This window comes from Delphinapterus leucas, chromosome 9 (assembly GCF_059928025.1).
Source record: "Delphinapterus leucas isolate spDelLeu-1000000601 "Yukka" chromosome 9, BTC_Dleu_Yukka2, whole genome shotgun sequence".
In the NCBI taxonomy this organism is placed as follows: domain Eukaryota; kingdom Metazoa; phylum Chordata; class Mammalia; order Artiodactyla; family Monodontidae; genus Delphinapterus; species Delphinapterus leucas.
Window position 1 is genome coordinate 40,211,929 of NC_143137.1, and position 17,792 is coordinate 40,229,720.

General features: G+C 43.6%; 2 protein-coding genes across 8 annotated transcripts in view; one reads left to right on the top strand and one right to left on the bottom strand.

Moving 5' to 3' along the window:
• THAP5 (THAP domain containing 5) overlaps positions 1-17,792 on the top strand; it is a 196,289-nt gene that overhangs the window by 172,410 nt on the left and 6,087 nt on the right. For 5 of the 7 annotated variants that reach the window (XR_016394208.1, XM_089917014.1, XM_089917015.1 and 2 more), the window contains exon 4: positions 1-17,483. This exon is cut by the window's left edge. The exons of the other annotated variants lie outside the window; for them this stretch is intronic. The gene's annotated coding sequence lies outside the window, so the exon portion shown is untranslated. Of the gene's footprint in view, positions 17,484-17,792 lie in introns of those variants that run through there. 7 annotated transcript variants of the gene reach the window in all.
• The window catches only part of LOC111179490 (putative G protein-coupled receptor 141), a 161,329-nt gene that overhangs the window by 134,964 nt on the left and 8,573 nt on the right, over positions 1-17,792 (bottom strand). The window lies entirely within an intron of this gene.

The window sequence follows — 17,792 nt, forward strand, 5'->3', positions numbered from 1 at the left end:
GAACCTTTAATGGAGACTCCGTGACTCTCTTGCTTACACTTGGCAGCTATGAGACTTAGGGACGATGCTGAGAGAGACACTTCCTCTATGCATTTCCTTGAGGCCCAAACTCATAGTCTAGCCCTCTAATTATTGCCAGTCAAATGGCCAGGTAAGGCCATTCCAAGGAAAACCGTGCCAAGTAAGAGCAAGGAAGAGGGAGGTGGAATCTGAATCTGATCAACAGGCCCATGGAGGTGGGAGGAGGGGACGAGGAAACAGCTTGTAAGAGGACACAGCCCCTCACCCTCTTCACAGAAGCAATCCCAGAAGAAAAGAGCAAATTTGCAGAAAAGGGAAAACTTTCCATTCTGACCTGGAATCCAAACTTCTTTCCTTGTCCCTCAAGATTCTCCACCTCCAAGTGCTCAGAGTTATTAAATATCTGTAATCAGATCCATTCATATTAGATTCCTCTGACCTGGGATGCAGCGGGGTTAATGCAAAGGAGCTTTATGCCTTCCCTGGAGGCCAAATGGTGTTATCTCCTGGCCTCCTAGGGCTATTGTTCTCTGCTTTTTACTAATAAAGGCTGGGGTCTGATTAATTCTATGACAGAATAACAGTTTCTAATAATAGCCTATCTTCTCAAGTTCATTTTCACTTAATAACATCATACTCTAGTACATAGAGTCACTCAAATGAATAATCAACCGAGTGTTTTCACACTTACACCTTGCTAAAGTGGCTTTAATGGGCAGGGTATTTAGCACAATAATTGTTTACATACAGCAACAAAAAATTGCATGAATTCGTTAATGTTTGTAATTTTTTTTCTAAATTAAAACTGTCCCCTTTTATTGAATTCTCACTAATTACTTTCATCTTGACAGATAGCTCATATTATGCTTTTGAATTATCAGCAAATTGATGAATTTGTGTAGCTTAAATGAAAGAAGTATTTCACCAGCAATAGCTATTTGACTATTGCCCAGCGGTCAATTTCATTCCTTGTTTAAAAGACTAACTTGCATGTTGGGCCCTTTTTTACATGTATGGATGGATGGATAGTAGAACAGGAGATAGATGGGTAGACAGACAGACAGACAGGGACAGGGAGAGGGAGAAAAAGAGAAAGGGAGAGAGAGCCACCCGGGTATACAGAAATGGAAGGCAAGGCTGAACCACACAGGAGACAAAAAGTCATTACCACTTGATAGAAAGCACAACACACTGGAATCTGAGTCCTGGTTCTGTGCCCTGCTCCGGCACTTACAACTTTTTTGCCCAAAGCAAGTAACTGCAACCATTCTCAGGTCCATTTCCTTGTCTGTGGTAGGGGATACCACTGCCCCCTGTCCTGCCTGTGGTGTTGAAATATTTGAGTAGGCGACAGTGCTCTAGAATGACAATCAACAGTGTAAGAGATCATAAAGATGGGGAGAAAACTCCTCATGTGGCTGCCACCTTAATTCCTACCCCTCTATTCCCAAAATTGCTTATGCTGTTCTAATGGGCACAGCGGAGGCTTCTTGTAAGGATTCCAGTGTTTGGTTCCTTTGAAACACCGCCTCTCAGGGACTATGGCCAAGTACCTAGAGGAGCAGCCAGGGAGTATTTGTATCAGCACCTTATCATACTCCAAACACTTTGTTCTTGCCTACCCCAAACCTTCACTTCCAGAATGGACCCAAACTCCTGCTAAAATAAAAATTAGCATAAAAGTGACTTTAATATCACTGAGCACACAATAACCAAGACCCAAACTGTGATTAGATGTTCTGCTCTGCTTGGCCCTAAACTAAAACCACCAAACAAACAAAACTGTTCCCTCTCTCTCTTCCCTCCTTGCTCCTGGAGGGTTGGAGTGACCTTTGATGACCTCTGCCCTCCCTCTAGGACTAAGAATTTTAATCATGGCATCCCGAAGCCTCACTCAAAGCCATCGAGTTCTCCTCATTTTACAAAGCCCGCCTTGAGCTGTCGAGACAAGCACACGGTTATACGGCCCCTGGGATGCCCCCACTCCCACCTCCCCAAACACAGGATTGTGCAAAAGAGCATGTTTTTTGCCCATCTTTTCCCCTCATATCCTCTGTTAACCTGTGACACAGTATTTTGGTCAAAGCGTCAATGAATGAATCACAAATGGTGAGAGAGAGTTTCCACTTCACAAATAGTTTTCAGTGTGGGTGGTACCTTACCTTAGTAGATTTGTCAACTGCTTTTTCAAGCTCGGGAATCATGGAAACCTTTGCAGCACTGCATAGAGCTCAAGAAAAATTAGCCGAGAAACCATTAATGTGATATAAAAATGCACATGTGCCCTGGGCCAACGGAGGCGAAGGCAGACGTGTAATGCTAATAAGATGATTCACAGGCACCTCTGGGTCCTCTAAGGATGCCCAGGACCCAGAAATAGTTGTATCATCTTTGCAGCCGTTTGTATCAACAAAATACATTTTTCATTGGCCATGAAACAACAACAAAAATGCTCAGAGGTAATCTCCAACATCTATTAATCCAGTCTGAATTTTAGGGGAGCCAGGGAAGGATTCTACGGAAACGTGGGTTTTTATCACCTCTAGGCAACTGAATGAACACGCTCATCACTTTAAGACTCTTTTCCACAAGCCCACAAGTGCCATCCTCTCTGCCAGGAAAACCTAAGCATCCATGCTCACTCGTCCCCTCTAGATCTTCACTCTTATGCCTCCCTCAGTGGCCACCAGAAAATACATTTATTGGAAGCCACATCAAAACCAGATGGCTCGTCATGGATTTGGGGAGCCTGGCTTCAGCCCACTGTTGCCGTGACTTTCATGACTTTTTATCAGCATTGCCACCACTGCCACCCCAGATGATTAATTAAGAGAAACCAGATCTATTACTATCGCACCAAGTGGTGGATCCAAATAATTCTGAGAGTCCTAGATGGGTGAGTATGTCATAGTTTAGAATCAGGATAGGAGTGGGGTTTTGCTTATTTTCTTATTCTAAGGAAAAGCAAGCTCTCAGTTGCCGGCCTCCAGCCCAGATTCATGGTCAAAGACCTGGGCTTTGTGGCCTTAAGCTTTCTCCACCTCCACTCCTCCCTTCCAAACTACATGATGCAGACTCTGCTGATGTCCGTGGAAGATGCTGTGATGTACAGCCCAGATCTCCCTTCAGGAATGAAGGGCTCATTTTCCTGGCTGTTCAGTGGGCAGCTGGCCAACAGCGCTTACCTCTGAGCCCTCTCGGGGAATTGCCTTGGCTGAAGGGAGCCACCTTGCCCAGGGCAGCCCTCATCCAATGACTGGTCCACAGGGGGATATAAAGACCCTTCCCCTTTGCCCCAACTCAGGACAACTCTGAAGAGCCATCCTTCCTTCAAAGCTCCCTGAGGGGTCAGCTGCACCTTCCTTAGAACTGCATCACAGCCAAACAAACTTCTCCCTCTGCCCACGCCTGCTTTCTTCCATCCCCTGCAGGTGTTGATCCCAAGAAAACTTCCTATAATATTTCTTGCATACTAATCTCTTATCCCAGAGTCTACTTCCTGGAATCCAACCTGTGGCTATCCCCATGTCCCTTGGCCCACCTCCATTTTGACTTAAGCTGAGGCTGAGAATCTGGTGACTGACAGCGTCCAACCTCGAGCACCTGCATTTCTTGGCATCTCTGCCTGGGGCTTTCTTAGCAAAATGGTACAACTGGGGAGTGTGGAAGTTAACACCCCTGGAAGGACCCAGGATAAACGCCCACCTTCCCATATTTGGGTGGCACAGTTCTGAGGCATATTCCACAGTTTCTCCAGAGTCCCTGGGATCTGAGTCTCCACTCAGATGGCCCCCAGCCACCTCACCTGTGGACACACTGTTGGCTTTCTCCTTCTTTGTCTCACTGCTTCACTCCCTGCTTCTCTTCCCGGGATCACCTCCCAATAAGCCACTAGCACCCAGGTTCCTGCCTCAGAGTCCACCTCTGGGTGAGATGTGCTTATTTCTTTCCCTTTCTAAGCTGGAAACTCATCTTCCTGGGGGCAGAACCAAGGGGGCACTTGCAGGAAGGGGGCCATGAGTCACGATGAGTGTGAGTGTCAGGACAGCTGTGGAAGATGCTAAGGACACAAGCTAGATCCTCCACAATGCCTGGCTAGTGTCGACGTATTTTATGATAAAATTTATTAAGAGAAGGTAGGCTTAGATGTCACCCTTCCCCCATCTTCCTGTGTGGGAACTCCCCAGGTGCTCCAGAGACTGGATGACAACAATGACTGTCGCTTACCAAGCCCTGTGCCGATTCAGGGAGGAGCATTGGGCAGGATCTCACTCATCCTTCGAGGTCGATAAAATCATTGACTCAGTTATGAAAACTGAGACTGAGAATGGTGAGTGATTTCCATGGTCTCACCATTAATCAGCTAAGAGCCAGGATTCAAATCCAGAGCAGATCACTTCAAACTGCTAATTCCTAATCAGGGTGTAAGAGGTCACTGAAATATGCATGTGCCCAGCCAGGCGAATGCTGGGCAGCTTGGGGTCAGTGATTTGAAGAGGAGAAATGAAATGGTCTTTGTGTATTTCAGGGATACCTATGAGAGCATGCAGGAAAAGGGCTAACAGGGTCCGGAAAGCTCTAAAAGCAAAAATATACTGAGGAGGGTAGAGAATGAGAAAAGAGATAAAATAACCACATCATCTTCCAGGTCAGCAGGGAACCCTTGAGAAATGAGCTTGGTGACAGTCCGAGCAGGCTGAATATGATCTGTCCTGAGGAGGGCCTCTGGCTTCGATAGTGTGCCCCCAGATGTCACTTTTCAACCAATATTTATTGAGCGCTCTTGAACTGGAGACGTGGAAATAAGCAGAAAAGGCAAGTGCCCTGCCCCCAGAAAGCGAATCTACTAGTCAGGGGAAACTGACGAGAAATAAATAAATTGATATATTATAGATGTCTGAGAGTAATAAGAGCTATGAACAAATTAAAGTCGGGGTGTGTTCACAGTTGATAATGGCAGGTGCAATCTTAGATGAGGCAGCAGAGAGGCCTCTGGGGAAGGTCACATTGAGGGAGATAGACGAACGGGAGGCAAAGCATCCAGGGCAGGGAGCAGCAGGTACCAAGGCCCTGTGCAGGGCTGGGGAGCAGCAAGCAGGCCAGCGTTGGGGTGCAGAGGAAGCAAGGGAGACGTCAGTGAGAGAGGAGGCGAACCGAACGGAGACATTTTCTTGTGGCCAATAACATCCAGGCCTGGGAAAGTTTAAAGCTCTCCCCCAAGTTCCTGTGGGCCTAGCACTCCCCAGGTACTGCTGCTCCAGCCCCTTCATCATCCTCCTTTACTGTGTTGGGTTCACCTGGTGACAACCAAGAGTTAACCTATCACAGCTTTTTTTTTTTTTTTTTTTTGCGGTATGTGGGCCTCTCACTGTTGTGGCGTCTCCCGTTGCGGAGCACAGGCTCCGGATGCGCAGGCTCAGCGGCCATGGCTCGCGGGCCTAGCCGCTCCTCGGCATGTGGGATCTTCCCGGACCGGGGCATGAACCCGTGTCCCCTGCATCGGCAGGCGGACTCTCAACCACTGCGCCACCAGGGAAGCCCTATCATAGTTGTTTTATAAGAAACTAACCACAACAAGCAGTTTCTGGCTGTTCCATGTATTAAGATCCAGGGTATGCAAGGGAAGGCTCGCTTAACCCAGCCCAGTCCATCGGTCCTCTCTCTCCCCCTGTTTCTCCTCCAAGTGGAAATCTTAAAAGCATTTCTTCACCAAGGTAGATCTTCCCTAAGAGGAATCCTCCAACAACCACTGAGAGAATAAAATGTTCTCGATCTCGTTAGAACCCCACCCCCCGCCCGGGCAGGTGTGTGGTAACAGCGCTGGAACCCAGGGGCTGGGCAGCAGGACGGAAGTGGCATCGGTGTGCAACCAACAGAGTCGGCTTGCACGCAGAGCCACGTGGCGTGTGCATTTTTCGTCTAGAGAAAAATTAGGTCAGCTATAAATGGAGAGGACATGAGCACCGTGAAGCCTGCAGATCTCTGCTGGGTTTCCTAGGGGACGATCTACGGTACGGAGCTGTGGAGGTGTGCTTGGAATACGGGGCTCAAGTCGGGCATTTAACAGAAAGCTCAGCTTGCTTTCGGATAAATACACACACCGCTTTAACGTTAAGCCTGGGGAAGGTGTGTATTTAGTGGGGTGTTTTATTTTTCTTTCGTGATAATCTAGATTAGGTAGTAAGATGAAAGATGGATTTCAGAAAATAGATAGGCCGCGCATAAACATAAGTAGTCCCCAGCCTATGATATCTTTGTGACACAACTCTTTTTCCCTCCCTCTCCACCCCTTCACCCTTCCACCTTGGGGGTGCAGATATAATTACAGTTGCCATTTATTGCACTCCTAATATATGTGCAGGCATTATCTTTAATTCTTCTAAAACAAGATAGTTAATACTACTTCTGTTTTACAGATGCAGAAACCAAGGCTCACAGGGGGTTGCTCCAGGCCACATGACTAAAACAGAGAAGTGCCTAAGTCCTTCTGAACTGATTTCCCATTGCCTCCAAAAGAAAAAGTCTTTGGCCTTTTCTTGATTCTGAGAGGAGCCAATCTCTCTGTTCTCTGAGAGTGGCTTTTGCAAGATCAATCCTGGGACAAGCCCTCGATTGAGCTTATTCCTTGGCAAAGCCAAGGTGGTTCAGGTCACCAACGGGTACTGAACATTTGCCATGGGAGGCTCAGAACAGGAAGAGCAGAGGGTGCAGGGCAAACGGGAGCATGGAGGTGTCCAAAAAACAAGCGATGGAGTCCCTCCTTCCCAAATTTCCAACGAAATTTTAAACATGCCTACTTGGTGACTTTACCAAGCTGTCAGAAGAATCCAGGAGCAGGAAAGATGCATGTCTCTCCCTGTATACCTCCTTACTCCTCTCTTTCCCATCTTCATGGCTTACCCTGTGGCTGGTTGAATATTATTCTGTCCCATATCTTCCTCGTTTTGCTGTCAGGAGGATCCAATACGATAAGGTGTATGCCAGTACTTTGTAAACTCCACTAAATTACTAGAAAAGCACCGTTCTCGGTGTGGTATTAAGCCTGGTGGAGGCCATCCACGTGCTTGTTTCAGTGTCCTCACAGGGTGTTACACCTCAGTTACAGCCATTATCCTCACCAGCACCAGCAGCAAGAAATATTCATCGACCTCTTCTGTTACGCCAACCTCTACGCTGAGCGCAAATGTAATTCTATCTAACCTTTCAAAACATTCTGCAAGGTAGGTATTATCACCTCCATTTTACAGAAGAGGATGTTAGGAATTTCGTCCCTAAATAAGATGCTTTGGGTGAATTAGGTATATTGCTTTCTGGAACCATGTATTTGAACGTTGCATGAAGTAACTTTCTTGGTTAAACTATATACTTCAAGGAGTTAGAAGAAAAACAGTAAGGACAAGTGCTCTTAGGGAAAACAAGTGTTTTACAGGGACCCCTTAACTCAGTGCACAAACCCGTAAGTCACAGAAATATCCTACAAGCATCTCACGTCCTCTCATCACCATGAGCATAGACAATTCCAAGACAAGTTGCTCTGGGAAGGTCATCTGCAGCCAAGTCAGCCTTTGAGAGAAGGAGACAAGCTGTGACTTATGAATGCATCAGACCCAGGCTGGGGATGACATGTCACCCCTGTTGTGTCAGACTCTACTTGGTCCCTCCCTGGGGCCTCATTTGCCTCTACTCTTTCCCTGTTTTCTACCCCTACTTCCTTCTGTGTCCTCCACAAATCTCATTACCAATCAACCCAATATTGGAACTTTGTGTTTAGAAAAGGCAATAACAATGATGGTCCTGTTTAGTCACGGAGCCAGGTACTGTTCTAAGCGATTTACATGTACCTCGTTGTCAGATCCTCACGGGTACCTGTGAATCACTGTTAGTCCCCGTTTTACAGATGAGTGAACTAAGGCACACAGAAGAGAAGAGACTTTCTTAAACTCATCCTAACCTTAAAAGGCAGAGCTGGAGTGGGGACCCAAGCAGTCCAATGTTGCTGCTGTAGAGACTGTTTCAGTCATTTTAAAAGATCATTTTATTCTGGAAAGTCCCAAGTATCCAGGAAGATGATAACTGAAAATGTGGTAATCAGTGAATATAGCTCTGGAAAGTCAAGCCATTGTTCAGCCTAGAATTGGATTACAAAGGAAAAGAGTGGCAGGGCCTCACTCATAACAAGAGTGGTTTTAAAAAGAAAGATGAAAATAAGAATGAGGGATGGAGCCCAAAGCAAGAGCCCCAACCTGGAAACCCAGACACCTTTCAGAAGTCCAATGAGAGCTACTATGCACAGAATGGGCATCTGGTATGGAAACTGAGCCAGGGCTTTAGAGCATCACCTCGTTGGGTGTTCCCAGCCCCCCTGAGAGGGAAGTCGTTTGCCAAAGGTCTTTGAGCCAGTGAGAGGGCGAGTTGGGGTCTGAATGCCTTTCTGTGGGAGGCCAGAGCTGGAGCTCTGAACCACTTGCTATGCTTTTCAGAAGGTTGAGATAGAAAGTCAGTTGCAGCTGGCTAGGTGCTGTGCTGACGAAGCCAAGTGTCGTGCTGATGGAGCTAAAGATACAGGCACTGTTCCCGAGGTGGGCAGCTTCATCAACAGAGTAGAAATAAGTGGGGCGTTCACTTGACCAGCTCGGTAAGGACCAATGAAAACCGATGTCCATCCAAGAAAGACCACTCCAGGAGGTCCTACCAAGACCAAATAAAGACACTTCTCAGCTTATATTAGAGGTAGTTCCCTATTACGTATTAGTTATAATGTACTCTCTGGTCTTAGTAAATCAGAGTGGGAAGATACATGTTATGCCTACAAATCTAACTTAAAATAAAAATGCTCTCTGTAACTCATCTTTGATTCTTATGAGCCAGTTTATTGTCATATAAATGGGTGAGAGTTGATCATATTCTGAGAAATATTGCTTTAAATATTTTAACTAAAGTCCTCTCTAATGGTTTATTCAACCGCTAACCATTTATTAAGAAACTACAACTCAGTTGTAAATGTCATCAGTAAGCATAAAATTGTTAAACACCAAAATAAACTCTGGTAGGAGCAGCAAAGGACAGTCCTGAATCTAGTTGCTATGCTATTCTCTAGTCCTGAATCTAGTGGCACTGACAGTCCTGCCTGGGAAGCCACCACAGAGTAAGGGCCCACCAGGGAGCAGTGTCTGGGAAATACTCTTCCAGATCAGAACTTTTCTCTTTCCACCAAAATCTGGTAGAACTAGAAATTTCCCCTGACACTGCCAGCACCAACAATGAGAAGGATAGTCTATTTGCTTGTTTTTAAACCGCTAGTAGATTTACAGGATGAGAACATCACCTCTCCAGCAATTGCACAGACTTGTCAAGAGCAAACAGGAACACCAACAACTAGAGTGTTAGAAATGCAGTAGATAATAAAGACTCTGTGACATTAAGTGGGAACTCAAGCCCTTGCAGGGAGGAAACCCAATGCACAGGATCTAGATGTCTAGAGTCCCATTCTGAGGGCCTCTAAGCTGAGCGAGGAAGTGGCAGCAGCAGAATCTATGCAACATTTCCTGTGCTCCAACGTGCTGGCGACAAGGTGTGCTGCTCGTCAACCCTGGAAGCACCGCGAAATTAGTTTTCTTTTTGTTGTTTAGTCATTGGCTATACCTGTGTTTAATAAAAGGAACCTCCTGGGGCTTTCCTGGTGGCGCAGTGGTTGAGAGTCCACCTGCCAATGAGCCATGGCCGCTGAGCCTGCGCGTCCAGAGCCTGTGCTCCACAACAGTAGGCAAAAAAATAATAATAATAATAAATAAAAAAATAAAAGTAACCTCCTGTAGATTCAGTTTGTCTCAACTAATTCTTTTGTCAATTCTACAGATCTCCAGTTTAGAAACCGCTCGGGCACCTTTAAAGAATCTTTCCAAAATGGGGTCGACCCACATGACAATGACTGTCAAGATCCTGGGGACTCGAGTGAGCCCACACTCTAAGTCAGCAGCCACCCTTCCATTATAGTGTTTCAGACAAAAAGTGAGATAATGAGAGATACTTGGGATTCAAGGTCTCGAGGTCAAACATATTAAATGAACTGTTAGGTGACTGCACCCTTGAGAGAACAGTGAGGAAAGAGCATGTTCTTTACCCCTGGGGAATTTCTTAGTGTCGTAAAAGGTGAGGAACTGCACTGGAGGACATGGGTTGATTAAAAATATCAATGCAGTGAAACTTTGGAATCTGGAAATCCTAGAAAACCAAGCCCTGCCACCTATTAGCTGTGGTCCTTTGTGCAGTTTCATTATCTGGGCTTTATTCTGAGCCACAGGGTCATAACAGTGAAGCACCTGCCAGGAGTTGCTACACTGCTCTTCTATCTATTTGCCACTTTGTTTATGTTGACTGCCTGTCTCCTTCCCTTGCTCGTCAAATATGTACTAATTATATACTCTGTTTCATCTCCCCTCATTGTTACTTATATATGCTTTTACTATTTCTTTGTAAGTAATAAAAATTAACACCTAATTACAAATGGACAAACAGTATATGAGGTACTTAGAGTAATCAAATTCATAGAGACAGAATGTATTTAAAATAGTGGTTGCTGGGCTTCCCTCATGGCGTAGTGGTTGAGAGTCCGCCTGCCAATGCAGGGGATGCAGGTTCGAGCCCTGGTCTGGGAAGATCCCACATGCCGCGAAGCCGCTGGGCCCGTGCGCCACAGCTTCTGGGCTTGCGCTCTAGAGCTCGTGCTCTGCAACCCCCCGCTCACAGCAACTGGAGAGGGCCCAAGCACAGCAACGAAGACCCAATGCAGCCAAAATTAAATACATAAAATAAATAGATGTATTAAAAATATAAAAAGTAAAATAAAATAGTGGTTGCCAGGGGTTCCGGAGCAGGGGGTGGTGGTGGTGGTGGTGGTAGGGAAATGGGGAGTTAGTGTTTAATGGGTATAGAATTTCAGTTTTGCAAGATGAAAAAAGTTCTGGTGATGGATGGTGGTGATGGTTTCAAAATGATGGGAATGTACTTAGTGCCACTGAACTGTATGCTGGTTAAAATGGTAAATTTTGTGTTATGTATATTTTATCATAAATTAAAAAATAGAAACAGAAAATAAACACCTGACTCACTTTCGAGACACTTACCTACAAGATCCACCAGAATAGAAATATTTGTCACATCCAGACCCACCTCAACACTGTCTTTTGGGAAGAACTGAGGTGGGAAAATACACACGCTCCCCGCTCCCCCCCCCAACCCCCCACCCCGACAAAGAGGATATACACAGTACCCAGCAGAGGGCAGAAGAGAGTCAAGGAGGCATTTCGCCTGGAATTTTGGTTTTGTGATCATTCATTCTTTTCTAATTTGCTGTCTTAATTAAATGTTATTGCCTTTAAAAGTGAAAGTCTTTCTAAGACAACCACATTAGAGGACAGAGGATAAACAACTCTTCCACTGAGTTAAATGATCACATCATTGAAACTATCACATGGAAATAACTGCTCTGTGCTGGGTTTCCCGGTAGTACCAAGTTCCAACTTAACTAGTCATTTTTGTTTTGTGTGTATATCCTGTACCTGGATTATTTTACAAAGCACTCTATGAATAACTGTGTTCCCAGAAAGGACAGTAAGAACTGCACTAAGTCCCAGTGGAAACACTGTTGTAAAATTAATGGGATTCAGGGATTTAGGTGTTTTCTTTCCTCCCAGCTGAGCTACACTGCCATAACCAAATACCGTAAAGGTGCTGCCATTCACATTCACTTTAACTGAGATAATAGCTTTCTCCTTCCCTTGATTTTCTCCCTACCTTGATTTCCTACAACATAGTTACAGTTATCCTTGATGGGCAGTAATTACTTTGGGGAGATTGCTTTCTGGCTTAAAAGGATATTGCCGTTTTATTATGTTAAAACACCAAGGGAATAATTTTCAAGGAAGAGAGCAGCGTTTTTACGACAGGGGTTTTCTCACTTCTCTCTTAAAGGAAGCCGCATTTAAGGTTGAGGATTATTTTTTGACGTCTGGTTTCAAACAGCCTGGGAGTCGCAGGGCTGGCATGTGGATTCGAGAGGAAGGTTTGTTTAATGACGATGAGCATTAGCTCTTGCCTTCTCCCTTGGCAGCTGCTAGGCATCGTGTTAAAACTGGTGGCAGCAGCAGTAACTGCCCAGGCAATAATGGTTCTTCCTTTTCTTCGGGTAATTTGGATGCACATAGCTTTCTCTTTCCTGCATTGAATATGATTCAAGTCCCAAATATCCGTTATTATTTCACCTGCCTTGCAACGGGAATTGTAAGCGCTCTGATAAATGATTTGAAAGACTGTCTAATTTCCGTAAATACCTCTGCCAGCTGTTAACTTGCAATTTTATAACGTCTAAAACATTCTGAAATTCCTATGTGCATACCCCGAGTGAGCTGACAGCCACGTGTCCCCTGCATCAATTATGCCCCCCCCCAAAAAAAATTAGAGAGAAAAGAAAACTATTTTTCTCTTTCTCTGGCAGTGGAAGAATACTGCTCACAAAATCCCGCTTGTGTGAACAATGAGCCTTTTTCTATAGAATAGAAATGATGGGGGAGTCCATCCCTACGCATGCTAGGATGGGCTTAAGTCATTTAATTTCTGTCTTCAGAACATTCCCTTCTCCTTTCTCGGAGTCAAGCTGAAGGGAGAGTGGGAGGGCACAGAGATGGGAAGCTAGGAGATCAAAAAAGAACTAGACAACTGAACAGCCCTGAGTTCTTTCAGAGGCTGAAAACCCTCTGCGTTGAGCTACCTTGTGTTGTGTGCTATGTGAATATTTGTGGCAACGTAAAGATGGGTCGATGTCATCTCTAAGCTCATTTGCCCTTCAGTACACGGTAATCGCTTGGTTTACAATAAGCTTCAGGAAAACCCACTTTCACGTGGAGTTGACCACATGAAAGCTCTGTAAGAGTTATTTTCATAACCTTAAATCCCGAATTTCCATGAGGAGAATCTAAACAAATTGTACAGACTAAATAAACATCATTGTGGTGAAGGAAAGGCTCCAATATGGAAATCATGGTGACACATGCGTTGGCAGGAGACGCATGCTACAGTAAAGTAAAATGTAAACAGCTTTCCTTGATAGAGAATCCCATATGGAAAATGTAATCTGGCTGTAGAATGCAGACCACATAAAACACCATGTCTCTGTACTGAGTGGTAAAGCTAAAGAAGACAGTGTTCATGCTTGTGTTCATCCAGGCTGCACCAGGAGGGTGAACTTGTCTGTTGAACTCCATTGTGGAAGGTGGGTGCCCAGCTCCCCAGGGCACACTCCACTACAGCTCAGGCTCACAGAAGGGTTTGTTTCCTTGGGTCACAACTAAATTCATCACAATAGAGACTTCATCCTTCTGACAAGGGCTGTGGAAAAGGATCTGAATCCATATTTAGTGTGCCCTATATGCCAGACGCTATAAAATTTAAATAAAAATTTAAAATAAAAGTACAGAAAATAATTTAACAAGCACTGTCTCCAGATTAACAAATGCCAATATTGTATTCTCCTTGGCTCAGATCTTTGTGCGTTTGTATAAAAGATGCCAAATATTCCAGCTAAAACAGAAGCTCCCTTTGCTCCCCTCCTGAGTCCTTTTCCTCTCCCTCCTTCCCTGAAAAGGTGCCGCCCTGAATTTGGTGAGTATCATCCTCCTGTGGATATGTTAACCACGTTACCTCATTTATTCCTTCTAGCAACTCTCTGAAAAGGGTATTATCCCCATGTTACAGATGAGGAAACTGAGACTCAAGGAGATCAGTATTTGCCTAGGGTCACACAGCAAGTTGGTAAAAGAGTTGAGGTTCAAAGTCAGTTTGATCTTATTCGAAACCTGTGCCCTTTTTACTGCATCCTACATCCAGAAGAGCTGGTCCTATTCCTCACGGCACCTGAGGACCACATGGCTCCTTCCCAGCTGAATTATTTCACCTCTCCAGATCTTGATTCATGAGCTTTACTTTACGATTCCTTAATGGAACTATTTTCAAAGTTTTGCTTTTTGGGTTTGTAAAGCCCAAACACAAACCCAACTGGGGAGGGGTAAAATGGGAGAATTACACTATCTTATTATATGCATCCTATCTAATATTAAATACACCGCTGGTGTATGGTTGCCTCCCTGAGGGCTAACTGTGCAACCCATATTTCATTGGTTCCATGCCATTAGGGAGCTAACATCTACCTTAAAGATTTGGGAAAACTGAATGGGCTAAAATATGAAACAACTTATCCCACTTACTGGCACCGGGTAGTGCTCAATGAATTGTAACTAAAGGAATGATTACATATATCTAAAAAGGTACAGATCTACTGCAAATTCTAGAAAAATGTCAAGACTGGATTTAAATATATAAAAAGATAAGAATCCGATTTATGTTATGTGCTTTTTACTACAGTAAAAAAAAAAAAAAAAGAACAATCTGATTTGAGCTAATGGTGTAGGGGTGGAAATATTTTCCTCTACCCTCTTAGGCTTTGTACTGGGGGTCTGCAGCTTAACAAGGAATGCACCAAAAAGTGGCTCTCTAAGCAGCTAAAAATGGGAGTTTATATACCTAACTTAATGGCAGGGGAAGAGGGGAAGGAGAGAAGAATATTCTATGAAATGAACGAATGGTTTTCTAGGGGAACAAATGGGAGATAAGAAAGTTTGTGATAATGTCTGCTTATGCAAATGGGAGTGGTCTTTTCAGATTTTTTCTTCAGAGCCATAAAGCTCCCAGGGTAGGGGATTCTTGGCAGCCTCACTCCCAGAAGTTTCTGCTTTTCGTGGTAAAGGAAGGCTTCTTTCTGCATCTGTTAGATCTAAAATGTCTTTACTAAAATAATCGTCATATCAATTGTGGGCATCTGAGTGGGTCTCCACATTGGCATTAAAACCCTTCCCCACCCCTATATATTAAATAAACGTGCTATAATGTTGTTAGGAAGATTTTATAAAGTTTTAAAATAAAGTGATATCTTCTAAGCTGTTACTGTGTAAACTAAGACAAAGGAAGCCTTTCCAATCCAGGAGAAAAAAGTCCTAGCAGAGTGTAGATTCAGAGACCATTGCAATGGTGAAAAGAGCCCTGGATTAGTAAGCCAAGACCTTTGTCACAGGAACAGTGTTTACCTCCTGTGTTCTACCGCCCAAGGGTCTGGGACCTGCTGGTCCTCAGTTTTTTCACCTATAAAATGAGGATGATAATAATGTCTAAGTTACAGGTGTCTTTGAATAAGATCTATGTAGGCTGAAAAATCATTTGGCTTATAAAGGCTCATTTATGTTAGATTAAAACATTTTAAAACAGTATGATCCTATAAATAAGATGTCATTTTATTCATTTAAATCAACAGAGATGGGACGGTGATTAAACTTGAAAACTTAACTTAAAAAAAATACATACATATATATATATAAATATTCACCTCCAGGGAATGCCAAGCTGACATTCACCCTTAGGCGCTCTGGTGGCTATAGTTTAGCACAATGACAGTCAATGCTGTTGTTTTGGAGACAAAACTGTTTTTAAAAAACTGGAGTCAAGTAAGAGCCAGAGACCTTACTGAAATAAAGCAATAGCTACTTAAGGACGTCCTTGAGCACGGTGACCTTGTAGTATGCAATTGTTCTTACAGAACGTTGTATCCTCAATACTTTAGCCTTTTTATTTTCCTGGCTCAAGCCAGAAATGCCGACCTCTCCATCCATCCTAGAATCTCTGGCATGTTTATGGATGGAAAATGGCTGACCATAGGTTCATTTCTGGTTAGGTGATCTTCAGTTAGAACTGAAATTTATCTGCTATTTTAAGCAAGATTTTATAAGCTAGCCACCTACCCTCCCCACCCCAAACACACACGCACACTACCTTTCATAAAGAGTCCTCCCCAACCTCACAGGTTTATCTGGAAAAAAGTGAAGCACTAGTCAGCGTAGCTATTAACACTGACTTCACAATTGCAAGGTCCAAGTGGATATAAACATCAGTATAAAGTAATGTATGTGCAGTGATTTTTTAAAAATAATATGCTTCTAAAAATTAAGCTTTTCATGTGGAAATTGTCAAATAAATAGCTGTGCTCACTTCTAAAGGGATAAATAGCTCCAGGGTTTCATTATGTGCTCCAAATTTTCAAAAGAATTGATTAAAACTCACATCTGGCTAGCAGTCCCTGAGAGACTCTCCTATTTTCCACTAAAATACATACAAAGTTGCTTTTTGTTTGTTTGTTTTTAAATGTCAGTCATAAAAAAAAAAAAAAAAAGAACCACTGTGTTCAAACTCCTTTCATGGTCTGGCCTTTCCCTACTTGCACTTTCATCTTACCCTTTTCCTTCTTAATGAAACAAACTTCCCACCTATTACACCAGGTGATCTTCTATGCCTCAGGCTCACGTGCCCCACCTGACTCCAGTTCTTTGAATTGCTGTTTATTCTTCAATACTCAGCTCAAACACTGTCTCCTCCAAGACCCATTGTCCATTGAATGACTTAAAAACCCAGTCTTACGGAGTTCCAGCGCATTCTGTAGCAGTAGTTCAAAAACCTCTTCACATTACATTGAAGCTATCTCTTCCCTTGTCTATTTCTGCTCTGTTAACCTAAAACATTATAAAATATCCAGTTTTTTTAACCAGCAAAACAGGGTTTACTTGGGAGCAGCAAAGAATTGCAATCCTAGACACGCATTTACGGCAAACCACATGCACGTCAGGTTTAGCAAGGGAGAGGAGAAGGGGAAGTGGGAGAGGCTGTTATAAACAAAAAGTTCATTGGAGGGAACTGGGAGTTCAAAGTATAGTGGTTTTTTATTGGCTGAGCTGTTGCCAGGCAAGGAGAAAACCTTTCTTCTTCCTGCTGCCGATAGTAATGTCACTTTCTGCCAGAGATCTAAGAAGGTGTATCTCTCCCTATTGGGATCTGTACTGATACAAGTGGTAGGTGCATGAGAGCTCCCCCTTCTGGCCTCCCAGCTCCATTTTCGTGAAATTTCCCTTTTAATTTTCACAGCTCCCACTCCGCCGAGGTCTTCAGGACGGAGCTGATGTGCTGTTTAGCAATTCCTAACTCAAGGTTTCACCATGAAATGATTATTTCCATTTTATAATGGGTAGTTAAAATGTCATTATTCTCAAATTAACAGTAAACTATGTAGTTAATTACAGAGCACAGAGAACAATGGTTCAGTTGTTCCAAATTCATGTTTAACATATGCATGCACATCGTATGTATGTGCACAAAATACCTCTGAGTTAAAATAACCCATGAAACCAACATTTTCTAAAGCAAATTTCTAGAAACAGTTGTTTCATGAGCTACTCAATGAAAAAAGGAAAAGTGAAATTAAATATTCTGAGATATCCTACACTAAGAACATCGTTGAACACAATGGTTCCAATAGTTATCTGACCATGACACCAGTTTTGTCAAGTACACTTCTGAACATTCAGAGGAAGTAGAGTCAGGTGGACATCCATTTTGAGAAATGCTGCATGACTTATTCTAACCAACCAGTTGCTAATGTGGCAGACAGGTCAGACCTAGATGTCCCAGCACAGGTGGAAGATATTTGTTGGTGTGGATTAAGCTCTTACCATAGCACAACCAGAAGGAACAGACACATTCCAAGTGGTACTCTGTTGGAGGACTATCCATCTTATCTTTTCCAATACTAAAAATTCTGCTCTGCTTTCACAGGCAGTCCTTCTAATTCAATGAATAATGTTTTCTCCTTTTGGGGCATGTGTAAATGGATTGCTATCTAT